The 13,903-nt window shown below is 41.6% G+C and overlaps 1 protein-coding gene across 1 annotated transcript in view; it reads left to right on the plus strand.

Annotated features, from left to right (window-relative positions):
- Positions 1 to 13,903, plus strand: part of sli (slit guidance ligand) — a 545,686-nt gene that overhangs the window by 448,320 nt on the left and 83,463 nt on the right. The window lies entirely within an intron of this gene.

The raw sequence follows: 13,903 nt of genomic DNA on the forward strand, positions 1-13,903 counted from the left end.
CCACTTCGGTCGGGATAGGCTGGTCCTGCAGTGGACACACAAACAGCTGATAAGATGAGAGATTAGATATATATATATATATATACACCTTGGTCCCAATTAATGCGCCTGTATGGTGGATGTGTGAGCGCGCACTATTTGATATCACACTAATTGAAACGCATAACTTATGGGGAAAAGTTCATTTGGTGGATGAGTGACTCCACCTTTAGGGGTTTTTGAACACTGATAATTACCCTAGTACAGTGAGTCCTTGAGATACGAAAACTCGAAGTACGAATTTCCGATGGTACAAAAGCGATAAATGTAGGACAAATTCCACAATACATAAGTACAGAGATAGCCTGATTATCCGGGCTATATGGTGTTAAGGGGTGCCTGATTAGTCCGAAAGCACGATTAATCCGGCGGAAACACAAGTACTATACTGTTAGACTGATTTATTTACCGGTAAATGTGCACTTTAAGTATCAGAAAGACCTTTCCAGTTCGATGTATATTCCTCCAGCTTGTTTCAGTATTTTTCAGACTATATTCAGTTCGGTAAATCACGTTTTCTTACTGAAAGATTTCCTCCCTGTTAGTATCGTCTCGTTCTAAAGCTGTACCTATGATTGTTTCCAGCACAATGGACGAAACTCATCGTACTCAAATGTGGACTTCGTTTCCCAACTTCCCAACTGAAGATTAGGTTAGGTTACATTATTAGCTGCAGTTAAGCTAGGTTAGGCCAGGTTTAAACAGTTAGATTAGAACAGTGTCTTCTGCCATTACGTTAATGAATCAGAGTCGTCACACCAGAACAGCTAAAAACAGCGGGGAAAGATTTAACAAGAAATGTTTATTTACCAACCCAGAAATAATCAGAAAAATATAACGGACTATCAGGATTAACTGATTTGGTAAGGTGCTTTTACTGCTTACAGCAAAGCGTATGTTTACCCCCCTCAAATCCTCAATGTTCGTGAGTTCAGAAATTTGTGTGCTCCCGTGGTAGACCTTGAAACCATTTTTTCAAAGTTATAAAGTCAGTTTCTTTTTCTTACAGATTTGAAAAGACTCGTCTGGTACACCTGGCTTTTTCCCCTCCTCCCTAAACCCATCTTGTGATTTGCTATGATTCGTGAAAGAAAATTAGGGGGCATGTTACATTAGAATTTAAACATAAAGTTAGGGTGCATGTTACTTTAGCATTTAAACATATCGGCGAAAAAATCTGGGATGAAAGGACCGCCGAGCTGTTTGGGATGGTAGAGTAGGGTCATGTAAACATACCAGTGACCGTTCCCTTCCCATAATTGTTCGCAGTTTTTATGGCTCTCCCTAACTTAACGTTACTGACACCGGTACAGTAAAGCATTGTTCAAGGCTAGCAGCCATAAGGGGTTAATGGAATACATTATTGTTTGTATCAATACTCTCTCTTTCACACATACATGAACGAACAAAAGAATGTGCAGTAAATGTACACTTAACTGTAAGGAGCAGAAATAACTGTATGCTCTGTCGGTCCAAAATGTGTTGGGAAGCGACATCGAACAAAGAATGTGGAACTGAATGCCACCTTACGAGAACACTTGAGATGAAAGTATTTTTTCTTATTAGTAAACATAATTGTTCCATTTCATCCCCTATAATTGTGAAACTCGTAAATTTTCGTCCAAGCATACACCCTAATAACCTTACCAATTCAATTCATATTCTCTAATTTGTTTTCTGTATTTTTCTAGTTTGTTTTCTTATTATCATAACGTTCCTTAAGCTTTACCTACGATTGTTTCCGGCATAATGGAAGAAACTTACTCATAATTAGGGTGCATGTTACATTAGCATTTAAACATATCAGCGAAAACATCTGAGATGAAGTGGCAGGCCGCCTGACTGTTTGAGATGGTAGAGGAGGGTCGTGAAAACATACCAGTGACCTTCGTTCCCTTCCCATAATTGTTCGCAGTTTTTTTATAGCTCTCCCTAACCCAACATCCCTGACACCGGTACAGTAAACCATTGTTCGAGGCTGACAGCTGTGATGGAGTTAATGGAATGCATTATTGTTCGTATTAATACTCTCTTTCATGCATACAGTACACTTAATAATGAACAAAAGAGTGAACAGTAAATGTAAGAGAAAGAAATAACAATGCTCTGTCGGTCTGAAATGTGTTGGGAGGCGCGATACCTAACGAAGGATGCAGAACTGAATGCTAACTTACGAGAACATATGAGATGAGTAAGTTTTTTTTTTTTTTCTGATTAGCAGACATTCTTGTTTCATTTCGTTCCCTAAAACTAGGAAACCCATTACTTTTCATCTAAGCATACAGCCTAAAGACTTCACCAATTCACTTCATATTCCTTCAGTTTGTTTTCTGTGTTTTTCTATTTTGAGGGTAGTAAATTACCTTCTCTTGCTGAAAGATTTCTCTTTTATCACGTTCTTTAAGCCGTACCTGCGATTGCTTCAGGCATAATGGAAGAAACTCATCGTACACAAAAGTGGATTTAGTTTCCCAATTTCCCAACTGGAGCCCAGGTTAGGTCAGGTTAGGTTAAATTAGGTTAAATTATTAAGTAGTTAAGCAAGGTTAGGCTACGTCAGGAGTATCAGTTGCCTCACCAAACTCCACCCTGCCACCCTTGTGATCGAGTTGTGAGGAGGAGGTGTGGGTGGGGGCAGGGTGAGCAAGACTCTCTCTGGTTTATCCATGCCTATCTCCCTAGCAACTGGTTGCTTCCTGTTTAAACTGGAGCATTCGTACGGATAATTCTATGAATTACTGTACCACTGAACCATTGGGTCATGGCCCGGATATACCAAAAGCTGGATAATCCAAGCCTGGATAATCGAGCTTCCACTGTATCTGTCTCAGTGGTACGAAAAACGATACTAGAGGAAATACAAAAAATTCAAAGTGGGCGTGCTGCACAGCGCCGTGTTCACTTGCGCCGAGAAAACAAACTAACCCCTCTCTGGTAAACACATTTTCGCGCGCTTCCCAGTCGAGTCACGTCCATCCTCTCCTCTCAGCTTCGCTGTAAGTTACGCTGTTTTTCGCTGTTCTTCACCTTTCTGTACTTTCACCATGCCTCCCCAACGCCCTGCATCATCTCCAGCATCTGGGGAACCAGGTGCAAAGAAGAAACAGCATCGTACTGTCACTCTTGAGAGGAAATTGGAAATACAGTAGTTAGATTGATTTATTTACCAGTAAATGTACAATGAAAGACACAACTATCTTCCCAGTTCAGTCTGAAGAAAATTTACACCAGGCGAAATACAATGAAAACCCTGTTTCTACTAGTGCATGTTTCAAATAGTTCAATTTTTCCACGCTATATTCGTCAGACTTTGGGAAGATATTTGTGTCTTTCATTTTACACTTGAAGCAGCAGAAAGACCTTATCAGTTCAATGCATAATCCTCCAGCTTGTTTCTGTAATTTTCTGACAACTATCAGTTTGGCAAATTGCTTTTTCTTGCTGAAAAATTTTCTCCCCGTTATTATTGTCGCTTTCCCCTTCGATTGTTTCCAGCGCAGTGGAAGAAACTCAGCGTGCTCATAGGTGGATATCATTTCCCAGTTTCCCAACTGGAGGTTAGGTTAGGCTAAAATTATTAGGTACAGATAAGCTCAGTTAGGCCAGGTTTAGTTAAACATTTAGGGAAGAACAGTCCTTTCTGCCATTATGTTAATGAAATAAACAAGAGTTGTCACACCAGAACAGTTAAAAATGATGGGGAAACAGATTTAATAAGAAACATTTACTGTATTTACCAACCCAGAAATAATCTGAAAAATATAACAGACTATCAGGAAGAACTGATTTGGTAAGGTGCTTTTACTGCTTAAAGTAAAAGGTATGTTTAGCCCCCTCAGTGGCTGTGGGTTCAGATATTTGCGTGCTCCCGTGGTCGGCCTTGGGACCATTTTTTCAAAGTTCTAAAATCAATTTCTTTTTCTTACATATGTGAAAAGACTCGTCTGGCACACCTGGCTTTTTTTTTTTTTTTTAATTATTCTTCCCCTAAACCTATCCTGTTATTTGCTATGATTCGTGTAAGAATTAATAAAATTAGGATGCATGTTACATCAGCATGTATACATCGGCTGAAAACATCTGGGACGAAGTGAACTGTGAACGCCAGACTGCTTGAGGTGGTAGAGTAGGGTCGTGTAAACACACCAGTGACCCTCATTCCCTTCCCATAATTGCTTGCAGTTTTGTTTAGCTCACCCTAACTCAACGTCACTGACACCAGTACAGTTCAGGGCCAGCAGCTATGAAAGCGATAATGGAATACATTATTGTTTGTATCTGTCCTCTCTCTTTCACTCATACATATAAGAACAAACAAAAGAATGAGCAGTAAAGGTACACTAACTCTAAGGAGCAGAAATAACTGTGCTCAGTCGGTCCGAAATATATTGGGAGGAGTAATACTGAACGATGAATGTGGAACTGAATGCTAACCTACGAGAACATGTGGGACGAAACAGCAATTTTTTTCTGATTAGCAAATACTTTTGTTCCATATCATCTCTTAAAATTGTAATACCCATAATCTTTCGTGTCAGCATACAACCTAAAGACCATACCAATTCAGTTCATATTCCTCTAGTTTGTCTTCTATATTTTTCTGACTATTTTGAGGATGGTAAATTATGTTCTCTTGCTGAAATTAGGGCGCATGTAACATAAGCATGTAAACATCGGCATGGAGTGGAGAGAATGCCTGACTGATGGGATGGTAGAGTAGGGTCATGTACACACACCAGTGACCTTCGTTCCCTTCCCGTAATTGTTCACAGTTTTTTATAATGCCCTAACTCAACTTCATTCACACCGAAACAGTGAAGTGTTGTTCAAGGCCGGCAACCACAAAGGGGTTAATGGAATACTGTATGAAAAATTCCAAATTGGCGCAGTGCATAGCGCCTTACTCGCTTGCCAAGAGAAAACGAACTAACCCCTCTCTGGTAAACAGATTTTCATGCGCTTCTCAGTTGCGTCCACATCCCTCCTCTCCTCACAGCCTCACTGTACGTGAGGATATTTTCGCAGCCCTTCACCTTTTCATATTGTTTCACCATGCCTCCCAAGCGCCCTGCATCATCTCCAGCATTGGGGAAGCCCGCTGCAAAGCAGCAGCAGCACCGTACTCTAGTTCTGAAAAGGAAATTGGAAATTATAAGACCCCATGAGGAGGGACAGGGAGTCTCGGAGATTGGGCGTGCTTTAGGCCTTGCTGTTTCCACAATTGGAACTGTGACGAAGAAAAAGGAGATGTACAAGAATAAGGCCACCTTCTCTACAATTGTATACAGGTCTTGCTTATTTCTTAATAGGGGGGGGGTGAAATTTAGGTGGGGGTCCGAGGGGGTCCTGGGATGCATCCCCCCATTTATATGTGTATTTCAGTGGGGAATATCGTTCCGATATACGAAATTTCGAATTACAAAAGTTTTTTTTTTTTGGTTCCCATCCCTTTTGTATATCAAGGACTCACTGTACTAACTAATAGTATACATACATACATGCACATGTGTACACACACCCTCGATGGGCTGGTCTAAACCGGTTTCCTGCCCCCCCCTCTCTCTCTCTCTCTCTCGTAAATAATACGAAGTAATACGCAGCCAAATTGCACTAAAATCATACTAGAGTGGCTGAAAGTTATTAAACCCTGTACTATCTGGATTTCCCACTTACCAGACATTTTGGGCCCGGGCCTTTGGAACCCCAAAATGGCCAAAAAACGTTAAAAAGAAAAAAATTAAAAATCCGACATTTTTTTCAACTGTACTTTGAAATTGGCGCGCAGCGCCAAACAACTGTGTTTACGCTCACTGCTTGCTTCCCCCATCCCTCCCCAGTTACCACCTAACTACCGTCCTGACTAGATGCTTATTCAATGGATGCCGCATGGGCTTGTTTTTGTGAATATACTGCAATACCTCGCCAATAGACCACATGGGAATTTACTATGTTGTGCAGTGTTATGAAATTAGAATTCAGAGTGCAAAGATTAAGTACAGAGTGTAAACTGACAGTTGAAACTGGCGTGGTGCAATCAAGAACAGAATGTGCAGTGGTAAACAATTATAACTCGAAGTGCAAAGGATTAAGTGCAGCACAACGCTGGGGGTAGGGGGGTTTCAAGAATACTCCCCCAGTATCCCTGCTTGTCGTACAAGGCGACTAAAAGGGTTGGTGGTGGGTTAGTGCCCCACTCCATAAAAAGAACTAACTAAACAAGCGAATAAAGTGCCTTGGACCAGGACGGACCATACGTTGACGACTAAGGAACGGACAAAGGACATTCTGAGGGTGGGAACATGGAATGTGAGAGGGGTGAATGATGAAGTGAAAGAGAGAGAGATTGTTCAGGTGCTTGAGGATGCAAAAGTGGATATATGTGGATTGACTGAAACTAAATGGAAAGGTGAAAGGGTGAGAGAATGGGAATATGGTTTAGGTATATGTGCAGGAGTTAATGAGAATGAGAGGGCAAGAGAGGGAGTATGTCTGATGATAAGCAAGAAGTGGAAGGAGAATATAAGAGAGTATAGAACAGTGGGTGCAAGGATTGTACGGGTGAGGATGAAAGTAGGTATACAAGCATGGGCGATTGTATGTGTGTATGCTCCGACAGAGGACCAAGTGGCAAGAGTGAAAGATGAGTTTTGGGTGAGAGTAGAAGCATGTATGGACAAATTTGAGAGGAGCGAGAGAGTGCTTTTGATTGGAGACATGAATGGCAAAGTTGGGAATGTACGAGTGGATGGAGTGGTTGGTCAGTGGGGTGTGCCAGCTGAAGTAGAAGGGAATGGTAGTGCTTTGGTGGACATCTGTGCTGGTAAGGGGCTAGCAATAACCAACACCTACTTTCGTCATAAGATGATCCATCGGTATACATGGAGGGTAATGAGGAGGATGGATGGTGAACTTGTTGAACAAAAGGCAATGATAGACTATGTGTGTGGATGAGTGAATGAGAAGACGAGTGTTGGATGCAAGAGTGTGGAGAGGGTGGGGGAATGGAGTCTTGGACCATCACTTAGTGATGGCCAAGATAAAGCTGCAAAGAAAATGGTTAAGGAGACGAAGAGGAAGACAGGAGGAAACAGCTCCTGTGAGAAGAGTGGAAAATTTGCAAGATAGTGAGAAAATGGCAGAGTATAAGAGTGTAGTGGAAGAAAGATTGGGAACGTATGAGCTAGAGCAGATGGAATGGGTGGAAGTCGTATGTAAGATATTCACGGAAGAGATAGGCGCAGCGTGTGAGGTGGTTTGTGGAGTGAGGAGGAGATGCAAGGGTGTGCAAGGGACAGCATGGTGGAATGATGAGGTGAAACAAGCTGTGGAACAAAAGAAGAAGGCATATAGTGAATGGTTAGCGAGTAGAGGTAGGGGAGAAGATGAGAGAGAGAAGAGAGAGGTATATGTGAGCAGGAGAAGGGAGGTGAAGAGACTGGTGAAGGAGAGTAAGAAGAAAGTGGATGAAGAGTTTGGGAGGAATCTGAGTGTGAAATGGAGGGAGAGTAAGAAATTGTTTTGGAAGGAGGTAAAGAAAGTAAGGCAGTGTGAAAGGGGATATAGTAGGGGAATGAAAGATAGGAGTAATAGATTGTTGGTGGAGAAGAGAGAGAAATTGAGGAGATGGAAGGAGCACGTTGAGGATTTGTTGAATGCAGAGAGTGAGAGCAATGCAAGTATAAGTGGTTGGGGAATGGCTGGGAGAAGAAGAGATGAGAGGAGGGAGGAAGAGATCAGTAGGACGGAAGTAGTGGAAGCAATGAAGAAGATCAAGATGAGAAAGGCCCCAGGAATTGATGGACTGTGTGGTGAAATGCTGAGATATGGGGGTGAGATTGTTGTGGAGTGGATATGGAAGTTGTGTAGATTGGCTTGGGAAGAGGGAAGGGTTCCAGAGGACTGGAAATCAGGTATAATTGTTTCTTTATACAAAGGAAAAGAGGAGAGAGAAGTATGTGGTAACCATAGGGGTATTTGCCTTCTTAGTGTGACTGGTAAAATATATGGTAGAATACTCATTGATAGGGTTAGGCATATGACAGAGGAGCTAGTTGGAGAAGAACAAGGGGGATTTAGGAAGGGAAAAGGGTGTGTAGATCAGATATTTGTTCTAAGATGTTTAGTGGAGAAATATGTAGAGAAGGGAAAGAAAGTGTATGCTGCCTTCATGGACTTGGAGAAAGCTTATGACAGAAAAGATAGGCAAAGTATGTGGAAGGTATTAAAAATATATGGGGTGGAGGGGAAATTGTTGAATGCTGTGAAGAATATGTACGAAGGAGCTAGGGCTACGGTGTGAGTGGATGGTGAGCTGAGTGAGTTCTTTGATCTCAGTGTGGGACTGAAACAGGGTTGTGTGGAGTCTCCATGGCTGTTTTATATATACATGGATGGGGTTGTAAAGGAGGTGCAAGGTAGGGCAGTGAATGTGGGGGTGGCTCTAATGATTGAGGGTGAGATTTGGAAGATTCCGGTGTTGCTGTTTGTGGATGATACAGTATTGTTGAGTGAAGATGAATGGGAGTTGCAAGGTTTGGTGAATGAATTTGGGACAGTGTGTAGGAGGAGAAAGCTGAAAGTTAATGTAAACAAAAGTAAAGTTACGGTGTTTGAGAGGAATGAAGCCAGAATGTACAGTGACGTTGGATGGTGAGGATATGGAGAATGTGAGTGCATTCAAGTACTTGGGTAGTGTGATGAGTAAGGATGGAACTTTGGGGGATGAAGTGCGTGAAAGGGTACGGCAGGGAATGAAGGTTGTTGGTTCACTGAAAGCAGTGATGAGAAATAGAGAGGTGAGTATGGAAGTTAAGAAGTCACTGCATGATGGTATTGTGATCCCTACCCTGACGTATGGAAGCGAGGCATGGACCTTGCAAGAGGGGAACAAGTCAAGAGTGAGAGCAGTGGAAATGAGTTACTTGAGAGGAGCATGTGGAGTGACATGGAGGGACAGGTTGACAAATGAAGAAGTGAAGGAACGTTGTAGGGTGGATGTGGATGTGGTTGAGAAGATTAGGAGAAATACACTGAGGTGGTTTGGACATGTGGAGAGAATGGAGAATGAAAGACTGACTAAGAGGGTGTATGTAGGTGAGGTGGAGGGAGGGGTAGACCGAGGATGAGGTGGAGGGAGGGGTAGACCGAGGATGAGGTGGAGGGAGGGGTAGACCGAGGATGAGGTGGAGGGATGGAGTTGAGAGGTATATGAGGGAGGGGGGGGTGAGTTGGGGGGAGGGTAGTCAAATCGTGGGTGACAGAGCGACTTGGAGGCGTTTTGTCTGCGGCCACCCTTTGCAGGATTAGGGCGTCGTGCTATAGATAGATAGATAGACAACACTGGATTACTATACCTGCTTCAAGACCTTTTTCACTACTGCCAGAGCCTTAGAGGAGGTGGGTTATCCTTCGTAACAAACGGTCACAGACGTGTTGTAAGTACCATGTACACTGCTAAAAATTTTCCATACTCACTTTTTATTCCTCATTCTTTGGTTCCTTTTCATTTATTTCATACTTTCTGTCGCTTACTTGTGTGAATACTGGCTTAAATAGGTGCTGTGCATGTCCGGTAGAGAGTTATGTATGTTGTTTCTGAGTTAGGCTGAGTTAGGGTCCATAAGTACCAGTTCAGGAGGCAGGGGCTCACTGTCCGGATGGACCCACGTTCCGGACATGCCTTTGGCTCATTTACATTGGATAGTGGAGAGATTACTGTATTTTATATTATACTGTGAATTACTGTGATAAAATTCAAGTGATTTAGTGTTATTGTTGCTATAATCAAAAAAGTCATATGCTAAACACATTAGCAAGTAAACAGTTTTGCGATTGCAAACTGTCCAGCTACGCTATGAAATGACTCATGACATTATATCACCAAGTTTTATAAAAATAAGTGATAATAAAAGTCATTCATGAAGTTTTATAAAATCTTTACTGATTTTCCTCTTATCGTTACTGTTTCACTAAAGTCTAGTGGAATATCGTAATAAAACCATACGAGACTGGCTAGAAGTTTTTTTTATTATTTATTTATTATTATTATTGTAATTATTGTGGAGGTAATATGGCAGTAACCCTAGTCTGTAGGGAAAAAATCTTGTGGTTTGGTGGAAATTTCCTTCTCACTGGGGTCTTTCCAGCATCAGGCGATCAAAACACCATGTATTCTCTCAAATCGTTCTCCGGGCTCAGAGTGCATACAGACGTGCAGTTTGTTGCAAATGATAGTAGATAGATTGAAGTTTGTCTGACAAAAGTATTAGCTCTTAAGATAAAGGACAAATGGGATAAAACGCGAGTTGAAAACACACCATTTTTTTCCTATTTCTCCTCACTGAGCTGCAGCCAAAGGGTTAAGGCGTCTGCAGCAGCCAAGATTCAGCTGATCTGCATTATGGAGAGCTCTCCTGGTGTTTCTGGTGTTGCTGGCATTGGTGTAACCTCCTCTTGTCTCACCTCCTGTAATGCATGCTCAATAGATGCTGCAGTAATCACATCTTCTGCTGTGGTTGCTTCTGATGCCAGTCGTAGGTGAATTCAAAGTCTGGGACGAGTTTTCTGTTAATATATTAAACACCGCCTTATATCTTTATACAGCAACACTTGACACCACCTGTGTCCAACCCAACCCGTCGCTAACTGATACTTCTCTCACCAGCTAGGGCGGTGGTGTGACCACAAAAGTCATGATTCAGCAAGGTTTGAATTCAAGCTAGACATACCAAGCGCTCACAGACATAACAAGCGGTGGCGCCCTGCTTGGATCCTACTTACATACTATACTTACACACTACATATTTTTACAAATGGTTACAAACAGTTTTCCCCCTCATCAAAAAGTGTGTCTCCTGACACAGCAGTGGAGGTATTAAGTCATAATGTGGCAAGGATGCAAGTGAACAGAGTATACAGTCAACCGGGACTACATGGGAGTATAATAATAAATGGGATATTACTACAGTAAAATCTCAAATTTCGATGGACACATGTACCAAAAAACCGCATCTAAATTCAAAACATCGAAATTTAAACTGAACTTCTTATGGGAAAAATCAGTTTGGGTCCAGGGCCTCCCAACTTCACTACATAAAATCATGATTTTTTGCCCTCACTTCCTGTAAACTTTATGAACTATAAATGTGGTTAAGTAACTGTAGTTCTGCACTGTATTGCCATACTGTACTGTAGTGTAGAATACAGCAAAATTTGTTACAGTTTGTCAGTATCCTGTTACAGTTTTTATTACAGTAGTTACAGCACACTGTACAGTACAGTACTAACCTTAGGTTATGAAATATTATCACTTGGGCTGGCTGGCGTTGGTGGTGTGTGGCAGGGGTGGACCACTTAGTTGAAGTAGCCTCCTCTGTGGAGGTATCCAACCCAAATTCTCAAAATGAAAATCATCCTTGAGTATCTGGACATCTGCTGTGTCAACTTCTTCCTCCTCACCCTCTTGGATGGTTATATCTTGCAACACCCTAGCAATTGGCCTGAAGAAGGTGATGATCTTTGAGTGTTTCTGCTTATGAAGCCCGTGACAGCATCAAAACTCGTGATTTTGCATCTAAAAGTGAGGTAGGCAGACCACTCCAAAATGCATCTAAATTCGAATCATCGAATTCTAAACTGTTGAAATTTGAGATTTTACTGTACATAATTCAAGAAGCTGGATGTAAGAAGGAATTAATATATTTACAATACATGGCCATGTTGGAAAGATAGAGAAGGTTATAAGTACTAGTAAATACAAAAGTACAATGTAAATAATGCACTATCATGGTATAGGCCACGAATTAACTAGGCACAAGGTATATGACAAGCGTAGTGGTAGTATACATATAGGTTTGGTCAACTTACAAATGGATGTCTTGATATACATAGTAAGTACTAATTATCACAATGATACCTTTATGAGAAGTATAGTAACAGAATGCACCACTTTATACACTCCGGTTTTTCTTACATAATCCACTGTCAGATATTCACTTCCCATATCTCATTTTTATTTCACTAGTTTTCATACCCTTTACTCACTGTATAGTAATTATATAGGGATATTATTACATTCAAGTAGCTTAACTTTCAAATTTGCACAGGGATTTTTTTCAGTATGATCTTCACATCTTCACCAATCATAATGAGTGTTACTTAGAACTACCAGTTTCCAGGTCTTTTGGTTGTCGCACTAACCTTGTTGCTACACGGATCTCATGCAACCTTTTGTCCATTCGCTTGAGACAACAGTACAGGATACATACAATTGCAGTAAAACCTAGAAAACATAAGACCACCGGAGGAAATACAAAGACTGGATGTGTCCAGGAGCGGTTAAAAGCTGAAGAGAACTGGTTCATAATGAAATCAGACTGATTTAGAAATTTCAACATACGTAGGTTCTCTGATGTGATGGAAAGATTGTCTGTTGGTAGATGAAAGGTAGTATTAATAGGTTTGAAGATGTCATATTTGTGGGAGCGAAGTGCAAAGTGATAGTGTGTAGCATGGGCTATTACAGACTCAGACTTTACGGTACAGTAATCAGGGGCCTTATATAAACAAACCAATTGCAGATAGTGAATGGACAGGGGTTCCTGGACAATTAAGACTGACAGGAGTTGAGACACTAAAGAAGAAATACCGGATTGTGATTTAGACGAGCATGGTGTACCTGGCTTTTTGGGGCCGGAACAAAGGTACAGACAGGTTGTACTGAGAAGTTACGGACTAAGGCAGATTCGCAAGGAGCAACGCTGCCAGGAAAAATTGTTAGGAGGTACGCAGCACAAATTCAAGAGTTAGGTGCGAGAAGGGCACATCTGTCGAGGTCACTTGAGGAGATGAAGGCAATATAGAGATGATCATGGGAGAGAAGAAGGTACTCTGAAGAGACAGAGGCTTGTACCAGGGAGTTATTGTACCAGAAGGGAAAAGGAATGATGTGAAAGAGATGAATATGATGGAAGAAGGAAGAGGAATATGAACAGTTATATCTTTAGTAAGGAATGTGGCCTCTAGGATTGGGTAGTAATGTTCTAAAGAGGAAAATGAAATCACAGGAGACAAGCCGAAGGTTGAGTGAGCCCATTCCAAGGTAGAATGAAGGGCAGAGAGAGGTACTAAATCTAGGGTGACATGATCATCAACAGCATCGACTAAAATATGAATTAGGCTAGAAACTTGGGAGACAAGAGAGTCCAGAGAAACCTGCAAATTATCTACATGTAATTTTACATGCATCAACTCTGATATAATATTTACCTTTGATACTTCACGCTTAAGAATAAATGTAAAATTATTTAATGTATTTGTAACATCATTTAAATGGTGTGTCATCTCTTGTAGCATAGAATGTTGAACATTTAACACCTTTTCCTGGGACTCTGGAGCATTTACTAATTAAAATAAGTCTTCCTTAACTCCAGAAAGGTCATGAGTAGTCACTACACCAAATAATCTGCTCAGAATGTCTCCTCCAAGGTCAAAAAGTCCACGTTTCACTCGTGAGCAACCCACAGGCATTAGGTAAGGGAAGGAATCTTGGAGATGGTTGAACTGATAATGAATATAATCTAACTTCCAGCAGATGGGTAGGTAGTGTGGGTACAGAAATGTGTCTGTGGGATGTCGATTTTTAATATCTGACAGGAGTCCCTGCAGGTCCTCTAGCTGATGTGCAAGGTCAGGCAGGGCGATGGCCACGGCGGCCAGCGGCTCTAGGTCGTAGTGCAAGGAGACTACATCCTTCACCACCATTACCTCGCCTCCTGCACCAACCAAGGCCCCAGGCCATACGGCACCATCGTCCTCACCCAATCCAGACCCAACCAGAGTCGGCACGTAGGCCCATAGCATCTTT

Source organism: Coenobita brevimanus, chromosome 110 (genome assembly GCF_032717465.1).
Source record: "Coenobita brevimanus isolate Jiangsu-jjx chromosome 110, ASM3271746v2, whole genome shotgun sequence".
Taxonomy (NCBI): Eukaryota; Metazoa; Arthropoda; class Malacostraca; order Decapoda; family Coenobitidae; genus Coenobita; species Coenobita brevimanus.